At 43.8% G+C, this 20,028-nt stretch overlaps 1 protein-coding gene across 6 annotated transcripts in view; it reads left to right on the top strand.

Moving 5' to 3' along the window:
- The window catches only part of AKAP13 (A-kinase anchoring protein 13), a 288,721-nt gene that overhangs the window by 169,468 nt on the left and 99,225 nt on the right, over positions 1-20,028 (top strand). The window lies entirely within an intron of this gene.

Genomic DNA, 20,028 nt, shown 5'->3' with positions numbered 1-20,028 from the left:
CCTCTGGAGTCGGTGCCATCTGGAAAGGGTGAGTTGAGCTTGTGGTTACAGCGGAGGGTGGAGTGGCGTTTGTTTAATATTATTTAATCCGACCTCTCTGACACATGCCCAGGCCCTGTGCTGGCCTTGGGAACAGGCCAGTCATTGCATCACTGAAGCATTCTTTTCACTGAATCATCCTCTTCTAAAGGGAAAATGGATAGAGTCTGTGCACCTTATATGTTGCTACTCTCTTGAAAATAAGTCTCGAGTTCTTATTATACTCTGGTTAGCTTCAGTGAAATACCACCAAGATGGTGTTTGTCTAAAGAGTTTGCTTTTGGTGCAGAAATTGTTAAGATTTTCCAAATCGGCCTTTTATTGTCTAAAGAATGATCCAACCTGGTAGAGATGACCTGGAACTTTTTAGTCCGGGGCAGAAGCCTTGGCGGATCATTCACCTTGAGAATTGTTCCATGTGGCCAGCAAAGAACTGGGACGCCTGTTTCCCTGCCCCCGTGCTGAGGACCAGCATGCTGCACGTCCTGTGGGAATCTTCTCTTCAGTACGTGGCCAAGGTCATTAGAAGGAGCTCGCCTCCCTTGGGTGCCAGTTCGTTGAGGTATCTCTGTAATAATTTCTTTTCCAAATGCTCGTTGCATAAGCTTATTAGCTGTATGGAACAGTTAAGTCAGCAAGCCAGTGTATTTTGTCAGGATGCCCATGGTCCTACCAGCCAAATACTTGGGAGTGAGTATGTTCAAGCACAACTCTGAAATCCCATGTGTTGAGTGAGTATTAGGTTACTGGGAAAGTCTACTCTTCGTTTAAGAAAGCACATACTTCAGTCAAGAAAACATTTTAAGTCGGAATCCTGCTCCCCTTTTATATAGCTGTACAGCCAAACATCAAAGTAACTGAATTTCCATTCTTAATTATGTATTTGTCTCTTCAAGGTTGTGGTAAGTGCAGGGTGTGGACAATTTCCGTTCAATATTTTCTTTTTAATTCTCTCTACCACTTAGATTATTTTCAGTGGAACACTAGGTTTTCTTTCTCTTGTCTCAAGGGGGCGAGCCTGCGTTTCCATCCCTAGTCCACCTGGATGGAAGCTTTGGTTTTGTGCGTCTCTTCGGCTCAGCCAGGGAAAACCATGGTGGCTCTCAGGTCATTTGGTAGCTAATATGACAGGGCACAACCCTGTTGTGCCAAATGGCTTACACATCCTACCCTCTTATTTAGTATTTCCAGTTTTTAAAAAAAAGTCCTTTATAGAATGTCCCTGCTACCCTATTTGCATGTGTAGTTCTGTGGTGGGTGTGTCCCCTAGGAAAAGGCATGCTGGCCTTGCCGCTCTTGTCAGTTGCCAATAAGACTCCCCCTAATTACCTGCTTTGGGTCCAAAGCTAGAGCTGACTTCAGCCACAGCGAAACTTACTCCTCAGCTTTTTTGTACACATTTTTTGGGAGATCCTCTTCCTTTATGTCTCCTCTGAAATGGAATTTCCAGGAAATTTCTGCAAATACTCTTCTAGGCTAGATTGTTGCAGAACAGATGTGTCTCAAAGAAGAACCCCAGATCGTAAAGGCACAGGTACAAAAACTGTAACCTTAGTGTAAAAATATCTGTAGCTAATCCATGCAAGGTTGTAACTGAACGATCTGGCTAAATATTTTTCGGTGACCTTAGTCTCTTTTCGCCTCTGACAGTGGTAAGGTAACCTCTGAAGTTTCTTGCAGATCTTAATTTTTGATCAGTGTATGATTCTAAAATGATGGGAATAAATTATAAATGTTGGGGTATATCTCTTCTGTGTTGGACCAAAAGGACAATCACAAGGGACTTTTAAAAACCATTCTTTCTTTGACAGCCAAATTCTTAACTAATCACTGTTTCAGGAACATTTTCCAAGGGTTTTTTGCCTAATAGTTTTAAAATAACATATTAATAATCATGATTTTCTTTCATAGAACTGCTTAATTGTAGGTCACAGGTTCATTTCGGAGAGGTATATGCACCCCTTCCCCTCTTTTTGGGACAAAAGAACCAAATCGTATTTTTTTTTTTTTTTTTTTACAGAGACAGAGAGAGAGTCAAAGTGAGGGATAGACAGGGACAGACAGACAGGAACAGAGAGATGAGAAGCATCAATTATTAGTTTTTTCGTTGCGCATTGCGACACCCTAGTTGTTCATTGATTGCTTTCTCATATGTGTCTTGACCACGGGCCCTCAGCAGACCGAGCAACCCCTTGCTTGAGCCAGCGACCCTGGGTCCAAGCTGGTGAGCTTTGCTCAAACCAGATGAGCCCACGCTCAAGCTGGCAACCTCGGGGTCTCGAACCTGGATCTTCCGCATCCCAGTCCGACGCTCCATCCACTGCGCCACCACCTGGTCAGGCCCAAATCTGATTTTTATCACTCTTTCTACCCATTTTTTACAACTAGTCATTTGACTTTTGTTCATTTTTAAAAATTCAATTAATTTAAACAAAAGAAAAGCAGCTGCCCCCCGCCGCAACCATCACTCTGTTCTTTGTATTGGTGAGTTTGATAGATAGAAATAGATTCTGCACACGAAAGAGTTCATACAGTATTTGTCTTTCTTGGACTCATCTCACTGAGCATAATGCCCTTGAGGTCCATCCATGTTGTTGCCAATGGCAAGGTCTCATTCCTTTCTGTGGCTGAATAATGTTCCTGAGGGTGAATCTATCTGTACAGGGTGGGGTAAAAGTAAGTTTATAGTTGTGAATATGAGAAATGCAGTTTATTGTTGTATTATTATTTATTCATTATTTTTGTATTTTCCATACAAACAATTGTCAACCTACTTTTGCTCCACCCTGCCTATAGCTATTTGTACATATCTAAATATATCACAACTTATTCCTTCATCCAACAATGGACACTTAGGTTGTTTCCAGATCTTGGCTATTGTAAATAATGCTGCAGTGAACATAAGGGTGCATATACCTTTCTCAGTTAGTGTTTTTGTTTCTTTTGGATAAATACTCAGACATAGAATTTCTGGTTCATATGGTTCTATTTTTAATTTCTTGAGGAATCTCCACACTGTTTCCCACAGTGGCTGCACCAGTCTGCATTCCCACCAGCAGCCCACGGGGTTCCCTTTCCCCCACATCCTCGCCAGCACTTGTTATTTTCTGTCTTTCTGACAGGTGTGGGGTATATCTCATTGTGCTTTTGATTTGCATTTCCTGGATGATTAATGACAGAGAGCATCTTTTAATGTACCTATTGGCCATCTGTATGTCTTCTTTGGAAAATGTCTGTTTACATCTGCTTTTTCTATTTTTTTTTAAAGATTTATTCATTGATTTTAGAGAGATGAGAGAGAGAGAGAGAGAGAGAGAGAGAAAAGGGGGGGAGTGAGAAGCATCAACTCATCGTTGCCTCTCCTGTGTGCCTTGTCGGGGAAAGCCCAGGGCCTCCAACTGGCGAGCCCAGTACTGCAGGTCAGTGCCCCATCCATTGTGCAACCACAGGTCAGCTTCTGAGTATTTTTTAATCAGTCTGTTTGGGGGCGTTTTTTATTGTTGTAACTGAGCTTTATGAGTCCGTCCTATGTGTTGGATGCCAGCCCCTCGTCAGATACATGATTTGCAGTTATTTGCTGCCACTCATTCTCTTGCTTGTTCTCCTTGCTCTGCAGAAGCTTTTTAGTTTGATGTAGTCCCACTTGTTTATTTTTGCTTTTGTAGCTTTGCTGTTGGTGTCAAATTAAAAAAAAATCATCAAGACCTGTGTCAAGGAGCATACTGCCTGTTTTATTCTAGGAGTTTTATGATTTGGGGTCTTACATTCAAGTTTTTAATCTATTTTGAGTTAATTTTTGTACAGTGTGGAAGGTAGTGGTGCAGTCTAGTTCTTTTGCAGATGGTGTTTAATTTCCCCATTGCCGCTTACTGCTGCTTACTTAGCCGTTCCCCTTTGTATGGTTGCGGCTCCTTTGTCATAACTTACTTGATCCTAATGCATGGATTTATTTCTGGCCTTTCCGATCTGTTCCGTTGATGCCTGTGTTTATTTCCATGCCAGGACTACACTGTTTTCATTATTATAGCTTTGTAATATAGTTTGACAGCAGGGAGCGGGATGCCTCCAACTTTGTTTTTTCTCGAGTTCCTTCCTTCCTTCCTTCCTTCCTTCCTCCCTCCCTCCCTCCCTCCCTCCCTCCCTTTTTTCTGAAGTTGGAAACAGGGAGGCAGTCAGACAGACTCCCGCATGCGCCCGACCTGGATCCATCCGGCATGCCCACCAGGGGGCGATGCTCTGCTGCAACCAGAGCCATTCCAGTGCCAGAGGCAGAGGCCATAGAGCCATCCTCAGCGCCCGGGCAAACTTTGCTCCAATGGAGCCTTGGCTGCGGGAGGGGAAGAGAGAGACAGAGAGGAAGGAGAGGGGGAGGGGTGGAGAAGCAGATGGGCGCTTCTCCTGTGTGCCCTGACTGGGAATTGAACCCGGGACTCCTGCACGCCAGGCCGACGCTCTACCACTGAGCAAACCGGCCAGGGCCTCAAGAGTGCTTTAGCTGTTCAGGGTCTTTGATGGTTTCAAGAAAATTTTAGGATTTGTTGTTGTTTTTGTTCTGTTTCTGTGAAATATGCCATTGGAATTTTGATAAAGATTGCATTGAATCTGTATGTTGCTTTAGGCAGTAGGAACTTGTTAACATTAATTTTTCCAATTCACATGCACAGAGCAGCTTTCTGTTTAGCTTTTCATGGCTGAGTGTGATGTTGTTAGTTGTGGGCTCATCATATATGGCCTTTATTTTGTTGAAGATCATTCCCTCTGTACCTGCCTTGTGCTTTATTCATAATGGATAATGCTTGTAAGGCATTCTGTAAACAGTAGGTATAATTTAATCTCATTTCAGACTAACACAGAATGATCAAGACCCACTCTTAAGAGTCTAGGGATGAATGATTGAGGATAGATTATGGTTAAAATAGCCTTGGAAGAAACGACCAATTGTATCAGGCCGTAAACGTGTAAATTACCACGCCATTTTGTGTTTATCCTGAGGGTGGCTCAGCTGCAGGCCTCTTGAGATTGGACCAGAGCCTGGGCCTGTCTGGGGGAAGATGCATGAGAAGCACCAGGCTCTATATAATGTGTAACTTCCACTCTGTGCTGTGGGCAACAGGACGTTCATTCTCGGCGGCTCAAAAGTTTTTTCTCTTAATCCACTGTGTGAGACCAGGAATTGTGGGAGCTTCAGACTGACCGTCAGCAGGGGAGACAGAACACACATATTCATGCATGAGTCCCTTGCTTTAAACATTTATAACAACGATTCCAAAATAAATTATGCAGTTAGAATGGATTCCCTTTATACGGGAGTTACTGTTGTGCATTTCCCAAAGTAAACTGAGCACTTGGTTTGTGTGTTGAACATTATAATAGAAACTGGGAATGCCACAAAGGGTAAATAGAATGAGTCAGAGGCTCCCCTGAAGAAGATCTGTGGAGAGAGACAAGTTAGTGAACCCAAGGTTGACACCTGGGTCATAGGACCGGGAGAGGATTATCTGTTGTTTCGGCTTATCTGCACCACTGTTTTTTCTGCTGTTTACCTTTGGTGGTGATGTCCTACCAGGCACTCTGCGAATGCTGCCTGCTTCACTCAAGGGATTTTTCCCTATTGATAGCACAGCTGGCCTCCAAATAGGAAGTCGATCTTTTCATTCCAGTTCCAGAGAGTGATGCACGTGTCATGATTGTGTTGCCACAGAGCGGCTCCTGTCCCTGTCACCGCCGCATACTCACAGCACAGTAGGCCGTGTTCCTTCCCAGGAGTCCAGGAGTCTTTAGGTCGCTCTAATGGGATGAGCTGAAGGAGGAAACGGGGCCCTGGCCTGCTCCCTCATCCGTGCCGCAGCGTGGTCCTGTGTCGGCTTCACCTCAGGCTCCGAGCAGTGTTTTTCTTCCCGAGACTGCTCTTTCCTCCTTGACTCAGGAAAAGCGCATAAATCCTGGCTTTCTTGACATGGAGCTTGAACGTGATTGCCACTGTGGCTGAACCCATTCAAAGGAGTGCCTAAAGCTGTGAGAAGAAACACTGTTTAAGATTGAGCTACAGTATAATGTGGACGATGTCCCTTGGTCTGCTTCTGAAGTCCAGAGACTGTGTCCTGTAGACTTTGAGGAAGTTTGTCATGGGTACACTCCACTCCAACCCCCATAACCTCCAGTCCTCTGTGGAGCCAGTGGGGGTTCTTAGGAGATGCTGAGCCGTCTGCTGTCCTCAGCATCACAGGAACAGTGCGTCTGTATGTGCCCACGGTCCCTGGAGGCGTGGAGGGTGGCACGCTCACCGGTGCTGAACCATGCCGAGCTCTGTCATCTCTGTGTTCCTCCTGGCAGGGCCAGTGTCTGCACTGCCTGCATCTGCTGCTTGGCGCGCCGCCCTGGGGAGGAGTGGGCCGTACACAGAGAACAGAGTGATGCAGGCCCTTTGAGACTAGGATCTCTGAATCAGTCCTGTTTGTGTTTAAAGCTTAGACTCACTCTGCGGGTTATTCAGTACCACCCATTTATTGCTGGAGCAATGTGAGGGTGTCCGAACTTGAACATGTGACAGGTTGCCTGAGCCTGCCTTCCTCCTTAAGGCTCTGGGTAGGGGGACCGGGCGCAGGATAGAGGAGGTACCAGAAGGAAAGGAGAGCTGGAGAGCTCTAACGTGGCCGGGGAGCAGACGGGCACTGCACATGCGTCTCTTCACAGCATCTGCAAGTCACCAGCCTATGAAAGGGTGACATGCCAGCAGCTGTGAGGGACCCATGGGGTCTGACTCCTGTAGCCATTGTTCATATGACAGCTTGTGATGCATCACCCAGCACAGAGCGGGGGTGATGGAGTTTAAATGAGATTTCAGTATAAGAGGAAGGAAGGGCTAGTTAACTTTCGTCTTCCTCCGAAAAGGATTTTATCACATAATTAATTTAATGTAATGGACGAAGGTGATTACACAAATTTATATATAATTTAAAAAGTGGAAATTGCCAAATATTTTTAAAAGCAAGTCTCATGCTTTTTGATATACACAGCTACTTGGGAATTTCAGCAGCTGCTACTAAGTGGAGGCACTGCTGGGCCACCTTTGTTAAAAGACGGGACTTGAAATGTGGGCATTTACTTTAACAGAACAAATGTCCCTTTCATAAGTTCTTTTTATCATCAAGTAGTAATGAAAACATTTGGCAAATGCATGTCATTGAATTTTGCAATTTAACAAGGCAACCTTGTAAAAGGGGTGTATTATCCCCCCTCCCCCCAAAAAACCCCCCAAACAAATACTCTGATGACCACAGCAGTAGCCGAGCTGAGAGAGAACTCTGCGTTGGCAGGGAGAGAAAACGGTATATGTCCTCCCACCATGTTTTTGACTTAAGTTCCTGTGAGTTGTGACCTGCGAGTCACCGTGTGCCCCAGGAAGAAGACCATCTTATAAGTAGGTTAGAGCATTTCCTTTCCACGGAACCTTGATGCAGTCTGCCTGGAATGGCAGCATTTTCGGGAAGCTGCAGGTAAAATCTTAAGTGCTGGAGCTTCATTTTGGAAGTCAGCTGGAGAATATTTCCAAAATATTTACACATTGGCTGGCTTATTAAATACAACAAAAACTTTCCTTCTTTCTCTCGTTTTAAAAGATTTTATTGATTTTAGAGAGAGAAGAGGGAGGGAGGGGAGGAGGGAGGGAGGGGGGGAGAAAGGGGGGCCGGGGGAGTGGGAAACATCAGCTTATAGTAGTTACTTCTCATCTGTGCTTTGACTGGGCAAGCCCGGGAGTTTGAAATGGCGACCTCAGCGTTCCAGGTCGATGCTTTATCCACTGCGCCACCACAGACCAGGCCTTTCCTTCTCTTGCTGTCTCAGAAATATCATTATGGCTGTCATTGACTGTTATTTAATGAAAGTGCACGTCAGTCGACACTAACATTCTTTTTAGATAATTGTGATGGTCTTACTTGATAATAGACCAGAATTGAGAGATTCTAGCTTCTTAAAAGTTACTTGCAGTGTGGAATCTGAAGTCCTATGATTGAACTTCTTGTACCCTGGTACATTGAAATTCACTGGTCTGTCCCGTGCCTTGAAGAGATCTTTTGTTCCTGTATGATTTCTAACATCGTGCACACATCAGTGAATTAGAAGATACTGATTTACTTAGTAATCCAGCTCTTCCAATTTTTTCTGTTCTACAATATTAGAAACTCTCATTTGTCCACGTCACCACCAACCTCATTAGAAATGTCTTTATTGTATTGGTAAATGGGCAAGTTCACAGTAGCACGTACAAGTTTTCCAAAAGTCACATTTGCACTTGAGTCCAAATTTTATCATCAGTGAAAAATACTGCCATTTGTTTCTCTTAAGAGACAGGTTCATTTTGTTCATTTTCAAGAAAATATCCAAGGTCTGAATAAGCATCGTCATTCCTTTCAAGTAAAAAAAAATGTTCCATAAAAAAGTGGGTAGCTCAGCTAACAACTTACAATGACTTCACAAATGACTTTTCTCAAGATAACCATCATACCTTGTGTGCGGAAGTATTTTATCTGTACTTCCCATTTGTCACACAGAAAATGACGGGTGTACCGAAAGGTTGAAATTTAATGGAATGAATCTCTACGGCTTCATCGAGGATGCTCCGTGTTAAAATGTTTTTGCTTTGAACTGCGAGTATGTGGCAGCGAACAGTTTGGTTCACCTGGGCACTGCTCACTTCATGCTGAGGCCCATCAGTGCCAAAGTCAACACAGTGAAGAGGGCAGATAACATCTTAGCATTACTGTCGCAATATTGGACCCCACAATGCCTGAACAGGTCTCTGGGACCCCAACGCTCTATAGACAATACCTTGAGAACCACCACTATTTCCTGTTACAGATTTTTTTCTTCTTTTTCTTTTACAAATGAGAGGAGGGGAGATAGAGAGACAGGCTCCCGCCTCTGCCCCAACCTGGTTCCACCAGGCAACCCTTGTCTGGAGCCAGTGCTCTGCCCATCTGTGGCCATGCTCGCAACTGAGCTATTCTTAGTGCCTGAGGTGGAGGCTCCACGGAGCCATACTCAGGGCCTGAGGCTGATGCACTCGAACCAGTTGAGCCATGGTTGTGGGAAGAGGTGGGAAAAAGAGGAGGGGAGGGGTGGAGAAGCAGATGGTTGCTTCCTCTGTGTGCTCTGACTGAATTGAATCCAGGACATCCACACACTAGGCCTACGCTCCATCACTGAGCCAGCTGGCCAGGGTCACAGATTTTTGCTGAAAGCAAATGAAGTAGGTCTTTAGTTTGTACACTTTGCAGTGTGGCAGACACGGACTTGACAGTGTGGCTCCTGAAGGTACGTGTGTGGCCCCATCAGCTACACCGCACCTCTTGTTTCCATTTAAGTCCACTGTTCAGTTTCACTGCAAAGGGGATTATTTAAACTGAACACAGACAGAGAGATGAACCACTCTTCCTGGTCCTCGTGCCCATTGGCCTCCTCTGCCTGAAGTGCATCCCTGGGCACTCTCGCCGTCTGTGAGACCCTTTGCCATGTGCTGCTTTGTCCCTCACTGTACTGTTGGCTCACTCAGGCCTTCGGCGCACTCTTGTCCTTCCCCAGGCTGGTGCCCGGAGTGCAGGCTGGTGGCGTGGACACAAGTCCTGCTCGGTGCCAGACGGGAGCCCTCTGCCTTTGCCTTGTTTTCATGCACAGGGACCCGTCACCTTATCTCACACACGACAGGCATTGATCATATTGGATGCTTGGTGTGAGTATCTTCAAAGAAAAAGTAACATCGGAAGAACTTCAGCAGGACTCATTTCTAGTTAGTTGACAGTTTTCTGTAATGCTTCAGTGAACTTTGCCCAAAAATATATTTACTTAGTCCATTTATTAATTTCACTCCTTCAGGGCACTGATAACTTTAAATAGTTGGCCTTCTTTTTAAGATCCTATTTCTTATTTTCATAACAAATATATTTGAAACCTGTAAGTTTTGTTAGCTGAGATTTTAAAAACCCAATTTAGTCAGTATGGCAGGAATTGCAACTAAAAATCAGGTAGAGAAGTGGAATCTCTTTGTTGATAACCCTTTATTTTGAGTATTTAGAATTGGACCAGGAAGAGTGGTTCATCTCTGTGACAGTTTGGTTAAATTGACTTTGTAGTGAAACTGAATGGGTTAAGCTTCTCCAGGTTTATCAGTGTGGGAATTGGTTTATCAGTGTAAGAACTGGAGGCCTCAAACCGTTAGGATTCACCCAGAAAACTCACCTTGTATGAAACAAAGATAATAACAGTTAACCATATAATTACTGCTGTCCTCTTTTGAGGACCACGAATGCTTCTCTTTTTTTTTATTATTTTATTTTTTTATTTTAAAGAGAGAGAAACATTGATTTGTTGCTCCACTTCTTCATGCATTCATTGGTTGGTTCTTGGTTGGTCCCCTGGCCGGGGAATGAACCCACAGTGCTGGTGTATCAGGGTTAGTACTCTAACCAGGTGAGCTAGCCAGCCAGGACCACTAATGCTTAATCTTTTTTTTTTTTTTTTTTTTTTTTGTATTTTTCTGAAGCTGGAAACGAGGAGAGACAGTCAGACAGACTCCCGCATGCGCCCGACCAGGATCCACCCGGCACGCCCACCAGGGGCGATGCTCGGCCTCTCCGGGGCCACTCTAGCGCCTGGGGCAGAGGCCAAGGAGCCATCCCCAGCGCCCGGCCATCTCCGCTCCAATGGAGCCTTGGCTGCGGGAGGGGAAGAGAGAGACAGAGAGGAAGGAGGGGGGGGGTGTGGAGAAGCAAATGGGCGCTTCTCCTATGTGCCCTGGCCGGGAATCGAACCTGGGTCCCCTGCACGCCAGGCCGACGCTCTACCGCTGAGCCAACTGGCCAGGGCCTAATGCTTAATCTTATACCGTCCTCATATGGGAGCGGAGGAGAGAGGTTAGTACTAGTCTTGTAGACAGCAAGTTGGAGGGACAGCTGTGTCCTGCTCATACTGGAAGCCCAGGTGGTGTCCCTGATGATACTTGATCTTAACTGTTACTGTCTCCTTGGATTACCTGATTTGTTAGATACCCTGTCCTTAACATAGCTCACCACCAATTAGTGCTGTGCAGTCACCTGACCCATTACACTCGCGCACACACACGCACATACACATCTGAATAAATTATCAAAATGCTTCCATGCAGCCTGGTCTCTAGTAATTTACCATTTTGTGCAGAATATATATTTTTTTAGTTTGGCTAGGAAAGGTTTCCTCTTTTCAAGATTTGTGTGGAAAACATTCACATTACTTCCAGAAAGAGACACTTTCATATGTAGAAAGGTACTAAGATGTCAGTATTGAGAATTATGAACAAATAGATATAACTCTAAAAATCCATATGTATTTAAAAGCAATCAGAGTAGGCAGAGAAACTATTCCACTAGCTGAGTAATTCCTGATACATCCTGTTTATTGATAAGGTCTGCCTGCTCATGTCATTTGTTTGTAGGGAGCAGAGGAGACAGATGCCCTCTCCCTCCGATGCAGACCTCTGTATCAGAAGATCCATGGCTTATTTAATTTATGACTGAAGGATCTTCCGAATCTAGACTGCCTGCGCTAGTTAGCTCTCGTCCTGAGAATATACGGCTTCACCTGAAAGATTCTTTTCAGACCACGATGAGTATTTATTCATTCATGCAGGAACCGTTTGTTGAATGGTATGGCCAAAACCTGCTGGAAATCCAAAGAAGTAGGAGACGTCTGGTGCTGAGAGTCTTGTACGACAGCTGTCCAGATAACGGAGATAATCAGCGGTGCTTTGAGTGTGATAAGAGTGCTGACAGTTCTAACTGAGGCAGAGGTGGGAGTGGTCAGTTTTTTGACTTAGAGGTATATACTGCAGGCATTGGACGTGCTGGCGTTGGAGGGGAACTTAAGAGACTTGGCCAGTTTTGCATAGATGGGGAAGGACGTGAGTACAGGACCAAGGACCTGGGGCAGCCAGGTGGAAGGTCTAGTCTGAGCACAATCACCTGCTTGTGTAGACAGCACCAGAAGCGTCTTCAAGGACAGGTGAGAGACAAGACCACAGAGAAGCTGTCATGGGTGGTGCTGGACTCTTCCAGAGTCCCGTCCAAGGGACAGATAAATGCTCTCTATCCCAGTGGGTCACACTGGTATTTCAGCCTCCTGGGTGGGGAGTGTTCAGGACACTATAAGTTCGGTCCAAATTAGGCACTTGGATATTGGCCAGGAAAACTCTATAAATATCTGTGTCTTTTATTACTTCTTTCCTTCTGCCTCAGATGGAGAGTTTTTTCTCCTTATTCCCAAGGCTGACTCTTCCATCTGAACTCCCAGTCCTATGTTGACCTTTGTAAAGAACTAAAACATGAAACAGCTTGGCGCTCGGACGCTTGACAGCTCTTTCAGTCTTAGCTTTTGGGGCAGCCGCCCACCTTCTCCACTTACCGAGAGCAGGAAGCCTGCTGCCTCCCCATCCCATGATACAGAGTATCTTCAGAGGAAACATGGCGGTCTGGTTCCAAGCCAGGGTCAGAATTTCAGTCTTGGTCTTCTTCACATGCACCCACATAAGCTGATTTAAGTATCTCTTTTTAAAAATAAGGCAAAAATGCAATGATGATAATAAAAAAAAAAAAAATATATATATATATATATATTTTATATATATATATATATATATCAGCCACATTTGTAATACTTATGCCATAAGCACTGTGGAGAATACTTTCCATGTAATAATTCATTTATTTCTTGTAACAAAATTTTTTTTTTACTATTTGCCTCTGTTATTTTGTGCCCATTTTACAGGTGAGAAGCTAAGGGACAGAAAGTTTACGTAACCTGCATGGGCAGCCTGGCTCCTCTGAGCCGTTTCGCCAGGTAGCAAGTCACCTTCCTGCCAGTCGTCCCTTCACTTCCTGGGTGTGCACAGTAGGGGACATCTCTGCTTGTGTGTATTTGAGCAAAGCCCCCCCCCCAGCATATTTTTGTGGTAACAACTATTCCAGAGCAAATTCTTACAGTTGAATCTGAGGTAAACACGTCATAATTGCACTTCCTTAAACATTTTTAGAATACTAGATCGAATAAAATGATTGAACTTGAATTTCATAGTTCTTGAATAAAATGATCAAATAAATAGTAGTCTCTAAATGAAGACAGCCAGATTGACCTTTTGGGGGATGAGTGAATGCCCAAATTGAGTAGTTTTTTTGTTGAATAAGCTATCCCCCCACATTTTTGGAAGGTATGACTGTATAGTAGTGTGTCCGCCTGCAGGGATGAGGGAAGTTCTTCCATGGGAAACTGAGTCATTTTTTGGCTTGTCTGACTGACTGACTGAGCTAGTGCTATTCTTTTTTGCCGTGAAGTTAAAAATAACAAGAATAAGTCAAGAAATTTCCTAATGCAATACGTTTTCATTTATATGGGATTTCCTTTTTAGGGTGTGGTTATTATGAACAGGAGTTTTCATGTCCAGCCAAGACCTTTACCCTTTAAATTCATCAACTCATTTAGGTGACTCCCTTTTGTATACATTAACACTGACAACATTTCTTGTTGTTTAGTAACTATCTGGTCAGCCATTGGAAAAGTCTTAGGGTTGTGGTTGTGGCGATAAATGAGAACATAGTCAGTCATCTGAAGCCCCTTTGGGTGTCTGGGAGAGAAACTTAAGTGCCTGTTCCCGCCACTCAGTGAGACCAGCATGCAGCACAAGGAGCAGGACGCTGTTAGCATGTGACTAGACTGAGAGTCTGTTAAAAAACTGAAATGTCAAGTAATAAACTGTGGACCAAAAAATTGAATGTGTTTAATTTAATGACATACTTTCTGTCTATACTTTCTATAATTAAGAACTGCTTATCATTTTTTAATTGAAAAAATAACATCTTTCTGTCCTAACATATGTATGACATCAAGTGTAAGAATATTGATGATATGTGTAATGAATTTTTAAGTTTTCTTTCCTTGAATTTTAACTTATGTTTTTCCCCATGAGAGTTTTATTATTATTTTTTTAACCCTTTGAGTAGTATGAACATTCGTGTACATTCTCATGCCTCCTGACCATCCAGAGTGCAATCGATTTATTTTAAAAATGTGTAAGGCCACATTAATAAAAGGCAAATGTATGTTCTTCTTGTTTCCATAAATTGGTTATCAAACATGATTTTAAGTTACTAAAACTGTAACTGGAACTAATTTTATTTTTGAAAAAAAAAAACTCACTCCCAGGGGTCAGAGAACATGAAAAGAACTCACTACTCAAAGGGTTAATCTGAGGGAATTCTCAAGTGGCAAAATAAGGCGTGTAGGGCAAAGAAAGATTTACAGAACTGAGTTTAATGCAAACTGGTTTTACGAGCTGTGTGACCTTAAACAGCTGACAAAGTCTGAGTGTGACTTTTCCTCATCCATAGGTAGTAATATTTACCTTACAGCTTTATGGGCGTGAATGAAATTGTACGGGTGGAAGCACCTGACAAACAGGAAGGACTCAGTAAATGGTGTTATTAATAAATCTTGCCTCACGACACCTTTCCTAGACATTAAGCTATCATGTCACAACTTTTCCTCTTGAAATTAGGATTCTGCTGTCTTCCTTTCTTCCTTCCTCCCACCTTTTATTTTACCTAGCTGTTGGTAATTTTGGTAAAGTTTAACATTTGTGGACTTGTTCTATGAGACCTATTTTCTGTGAGGAGCGTGAGTTTGGGAAGAGACCTTTTTTAAAGCTTCACTTTCTTACATTTCTTCCATCTTTTTTTTCCTTTTATTCAGTGAGAGGAGGGGAGGCAGAGACAGACTACCTCTCACATGTGCCCCAACCGAGATCCACCCAGCAAGCCCACTAGGGGGCGATACTCTGGCCATCTGGGGCATTGCTCCATTTTCAGCAACAGAAGTCTTCTTAGCGCCTGAGACAGAGGCCATGGAGCCATCCTTAACGCCTAGGTCCAACTCACTCCAATCCAGATATGGCTGCAGGAGGGAGGGGGGGGGGAGAGAAAAGAGAGAAAGGAGAGAAAAGAGAGGTGAGAGGTAGAGAAGCAGATGGTCGCTTCTCCTGTGTGCCCTGAACAGCTTTTGAACCCGGGGAATCCACATGCTGGGCTGATGCTTTACCGTTGAGCAAACCAGCCAGGGCCATAGTTTTTCCATCTTAAATTCTTTTTGCCATTGTTAGCTCCCAGCTAAGTCATCTTAAGGTTTCTTCTTGCAAAGGCAATAAAGAGTTAAAGCAAAGTTGTTGCTTGCTGCTCTGCTGCTGGTCTGAAGGGTTGTTGGCTGACCACTCTAGGCCTTCCTCTTCTCCTCTGAACCTTCCTGGAACTTCCAAATCTTGTGAGTCAGAGAAGGGCCAGGACCAGTAGTGTGTGAACACCTTCGCTGAAATTAAAAAGGAAATCCTAGATGAAAACAAGGCTTTCGCAGTCATTGTTCATAATTTTCTTCTTCGTTTTCTTAGCTACTCAATCATCCTGTTTTGAAGTTTTCTGTTATTTTAAGCAGACTGGAGTTGCTCAAGTGGAAGCTAATGTTTCATCTGTATTCTAGCAAATTTGGCCACCAACAAATGTATAACTCTTGAAAACTCACAATTTTTAAGTTAATGAAATCATAGATTAGTGAAAATTGTCAACTGTGGTGGACGTCTCCTCCTTTCCTTTGAAAAGTGAAGGTGGCAGATATAATTATGCAAGAGTACACTGCTTGTTTTCTACAACAGGTTTTTAGCAAATTTTCAATTCCTTTTTCTTTATCCTCTGAGTCTACCCACATCCTCTGAGCTGTGTGGCAGTTGATAAAGATGTCTTATCCTCAGGTCAATGCTGTCAGGCCGAGAAGGACTTTCAGGTATGATCCAGTGTTCGTCTCCTCTCAGTTTCAGTTTTGGAAACCTTGGTCCAGAGAATCAGAGTAATGATCCCAGGTTGCTGGGAGAAATAGTGGGACACCCAGTATGGAAAGAACCCTGGGTTTTCACCCTACCACCTGGTGATCTCTGCAGAGACTGAGTTAGTCGTCCGTGGGTCACAGTGCCCAGTCACATGCTGCTGTTCTGTTTCCTGGGCTTGGGCGTTCTGTCTGGATCTTTAGCATGTCCGCTAGCTGGTGTCCTAATTCAGAAACTTTGCTGTGGGACTTCAGGCAGGTTCTACCCTAACTGTAACAAAAGGCACCAACTAGGGCCTGTGAAAATGTTGAGTAATCTGGGTGAGGTGTTACATCTCGTAATCAAATAAACCAAGGGAAATTTTAATTCATGAACGAATGCTATGGTTAAATTATAATGCATAAAATCTTTTTATACAAATATTGATCAACTTACGACCTATGCAACTTATGACCATTTGACTTTACAACCACAGTCGCTAGCCACGACTGCTCCGCGTCTGGCAGTGCAAGCGTTGCCCAGCTGGGCGTCCAACAGTGCGGACCAGCTTCCAGCAGCACCACCATCTCCGCGTGCACCATTTCAACTGTTATCCCAGACTCGGTACAGCAATTTGTGTTTTGTGTCTTGGATATTTTTCATCAAACTCCTCCCAAGATGTCTACCAAGAGGAAATTGTCTTTGCAAATATTAAACCAGTTGTACTGGTAATGCAGTGTTTTACTTAAACCTGACGAATGTAAAAATAAGAAACAAAATGGTGTAGAGATGATACAAATGGCATAAAATGAACAAAGAAAATTATGATATATAACAATAATGAGAGAAAATTATGATAAAATATGACTTAAAGATTTTTATAACATCATTTCACAGTACTGTACATATAGCCTACTACTCAACTTACGACCAAATTGTGTTACGACCGGTCTGTTGGAACCAATCGTGGTTGTAAGTCGAGCCCCAGCTGTACGTGATTTTCTGGAATTTTAAGAACCTAATGTTTGGCCTGTGGTATCAACAGACTAAAAGCACTGTTTGCTTCTGTTGAAGATTTGGGGCCCCTTGTTGTGGATAGACAGTGGATGGAGGACACAGAGAGAGGGGAGAGAGAATTAAGCTTCTGAATAACTACTATTGTAAGAGATGGTAGATAATATATATAAGGTCTACCGGAAAGTTGTGTCCGTTTCTATCACAACAAGTTTCGACATGTAAGCATGTTTATTTGGCGCATGTGTGCTTTATTTTTATCACTTCATGTATACATACTGACGTAGCAAATTAACTAAAACAAAGTTGATTCACGTTAGTCTTATGTGTGAAGCGATAGTATACCCATGGCTACTGATAAAGTTCATTTACGCCACTGTAATTTTTACGAATTTCAACAAGGAAGAAATGCTACAGAAGCATGTCTGTCGCATCCACCATATTCCCCGGACTTAGCACCCTCCGACTATTTGTTTTTGTCCTTACAACATTTTTTGAAGGGCAAAAAATTCAAAAATGAAGAAGATATCAAACAAGCACTGGTTCAATTTTTCGCATCAAAAGATAAAACATTTTTCAAAAATGGGATATACAAATTGCCCTCATGCTGGCAAGAAATCATTAATAATAATGGCAATTATATTATTTAATAAAGTTTATTGACGGTAAGAAAAATTTGTATTTTGTTTTATTCCAAAAACAGAACTTTCCGGTAGACCATATATATATATATATATATTTACTACAAGTTCCCAAGATTAAAGGAAAGAAGAAATATTCTCAAAACAAAAATGTGTAACGCTCAGCTCTAGTTTGGATTTAAAATGATTGGTTGCGGTGTTTGAAAATTCTAAGAGAATAACTGTTCAGTGGTTCCAGATGGTTTTGATAAAAAGTTGGAATTGTCACATCAGCGGCACCAGCCCAGGACTGCAGAGTCGTCCTCTGTTCGGGAGTGGTGAGCAGACCCGGAGGGGAAAGAAAAACAGACTCTCTTCCCCCACCCAGAGCAGTTGTTCTCCAAGAAGGAACAGGATCCGTAAGGACAGTTCCAGATCATTTCAATATGTGTATCTGTCCAGAAAAAGCCAGAAATCTACATTTGCAGCCTGTAGCGCAAAGGCAGCAAATTAAAAAGGTTAGTCTGTATGTCTCCAAATCAGGGCCATTTTAGATGAATATATTATTTTGAAACAGATTCTTCTCTCATTATATAAACTTCTTGAGGACAGAGACCTTGTTATTAATTTTGTGTGCCTTCACTACAAGGCACACACTAGCTGTTGAATCAATATAGATTACATACATTAAAGTCAGTAGTTCGAGGAGGCTGGATGCAGAATGGCTTTACTGTGATTAGAGCATCTGGTCCCCGGAGGGAGGCCTGGGAACCTTGGGAGCAGGAAACATTTGAATCTAATTAAAGCAGAAGGGAGCGGCAGCGGGGAATGGACCATACTGAGGATGGAGGGGAGGCAGCTTCATGTTCCTGTAGGGAAGAGGAAGAGTTCCAAATTTCTGAATTGCAGCCTGTTGAAAGTCCATATAGAAAAGATAATCAGCTATTAATTTTTCTATACACGAAAGCCTAAAGGATCTTGCACTTTCTGCCTTCGACCCCGTTTCAGAGTATTCGTACATTGCTGACCAGGTTCCCACCCTTTTGGTAAAGCCAGAGTGAGAATTTTGTTTACAACCTTTTAATCTTTTCCTAATCATCTTGTTTCTTCTGGTTTCCATCGGCCCTGTAATGAAAAGCACCCTCTGTTCCCCTGTATGTGTTGGTGACCTCACAGAGCCAGGGCTTCCTGGGCATGGGGGGAACAGGGATGAGGGGCTGTCCTCGCAGTGAGGGGTGGGGGACCAAGGCTTTGAGTGGGTTCTAGCAGCTGTAGTGTAAACAGACAGATGGGGAGAATGCTTGCATTATAGCAGGACTGGCTGCATTTCTCTCCTTTGAGCCAGTGAGCAACACGAATGCCTGGCCCGAGAAAGCGGCGACCCCTTGTATATGTGGTTCCTGAAAAACCTTATCACCAGTGCTGTTTGCATTATCGACAGAAATTCACATAATAAAGCCCTTTTCTCCCTTTCTGTTGTATTTGCACCTCCTTGCTCCCACCCTCCAGACCTAGCTAGGACTCCTGGCCACTTGAACCAAGTCAGCAGTCTAGTGCTCCCAGGAGAAAATCTTTTTATTATTTTCTTTTCACTCTTCCCCTCCTTTGCTTCCCTCTGTTCCTCCCCTTCCTCCTTACTCTCCCAAACCATTTCCAGCCCGAGTGAGAGAATGTCTGCAGTGACAGAATGAATTCTGGGATAGGTCTGGCTCCTGAGAAGTTCCAGAAGGCGGGGGCTCACGAGGCCTCAAATAGTAAAACACAAGTCAACCAAGTAAAACCACGCGGGCTCAGTTCACGGGAGCGGGGGCTTTGAAGAGGGAGAAGTTCCGCCGGGTGACCTCTAGTTACAGAAAGTGTTGACATGTGTACCCATTCATTTTACTCCTTTCCTCTTTAATTTTCTTTAAAGCCCCCTTCCATGCATCACGCCACCCCTAACCCCCACCCCTGTACCCTCCAAAACCCCCTGTCCTCTTAAGGTGATTTTTAAACCTTGTCAGATACCTTTGGAGCCACTCTGGATCCTAGAGACGCAGCCCTGAAATGTTTGGCTAGCATTTTTCTCATGTTGAATCACTGGTTTGCCTCTGGCCAGGAGGCACAGTGTGTGCCGTGGGTAGTAGTTTCAATCTCTCCTGCTTGGTGGAATAGCTAAGTATGTTGTGCATGCTTGTAGTGTTCAGGTGACAGCCCCCTCCCCTCATTACCACACTGCCCTGCCTTCAGAGCGCTCCTTGCATCTGGAAACGCCTGGCCAAGCCTTTTCCATGGGGGACAGTTTGAGGAGGCGGCGGCCCAGGGGGCGGAGGAAGCTGGTTGGAAAAGGAAGCCTTGTTTTTCTCTTCTTCCTTCGAGGGTGAATCATGTTCCCACCACTGCAATTAGGTTTGCAAACGTCCAAGGCTGTTGGTGCCGGCTGAAAGGGCAAGTTGTGACGTTCTTGAGAGCGAGGGAAAAGGGGGGAGGGGGCTGGGTTGGGCCCAC

The sequence above is a fragment of the Saccopteryx leptura genome, chromosome 13 (genome assembly GCF_036850995.1).
Source record: "Saccopteryx leptura isolate mSacLep1 chromosome 13, mSacLep1_pri_phased_curated, whole genome shotgun sequence".
Classification (NCBI taxonomy): Eukaryota; Metazoa; Chordata; class Mammalia; order Chiroptera; family Emballonuridae; genus Saccopteryx; species Saccopteryx leptura.
This window is presented reverse-complemented; position numbering and strand designations above follow the sequence as displayed.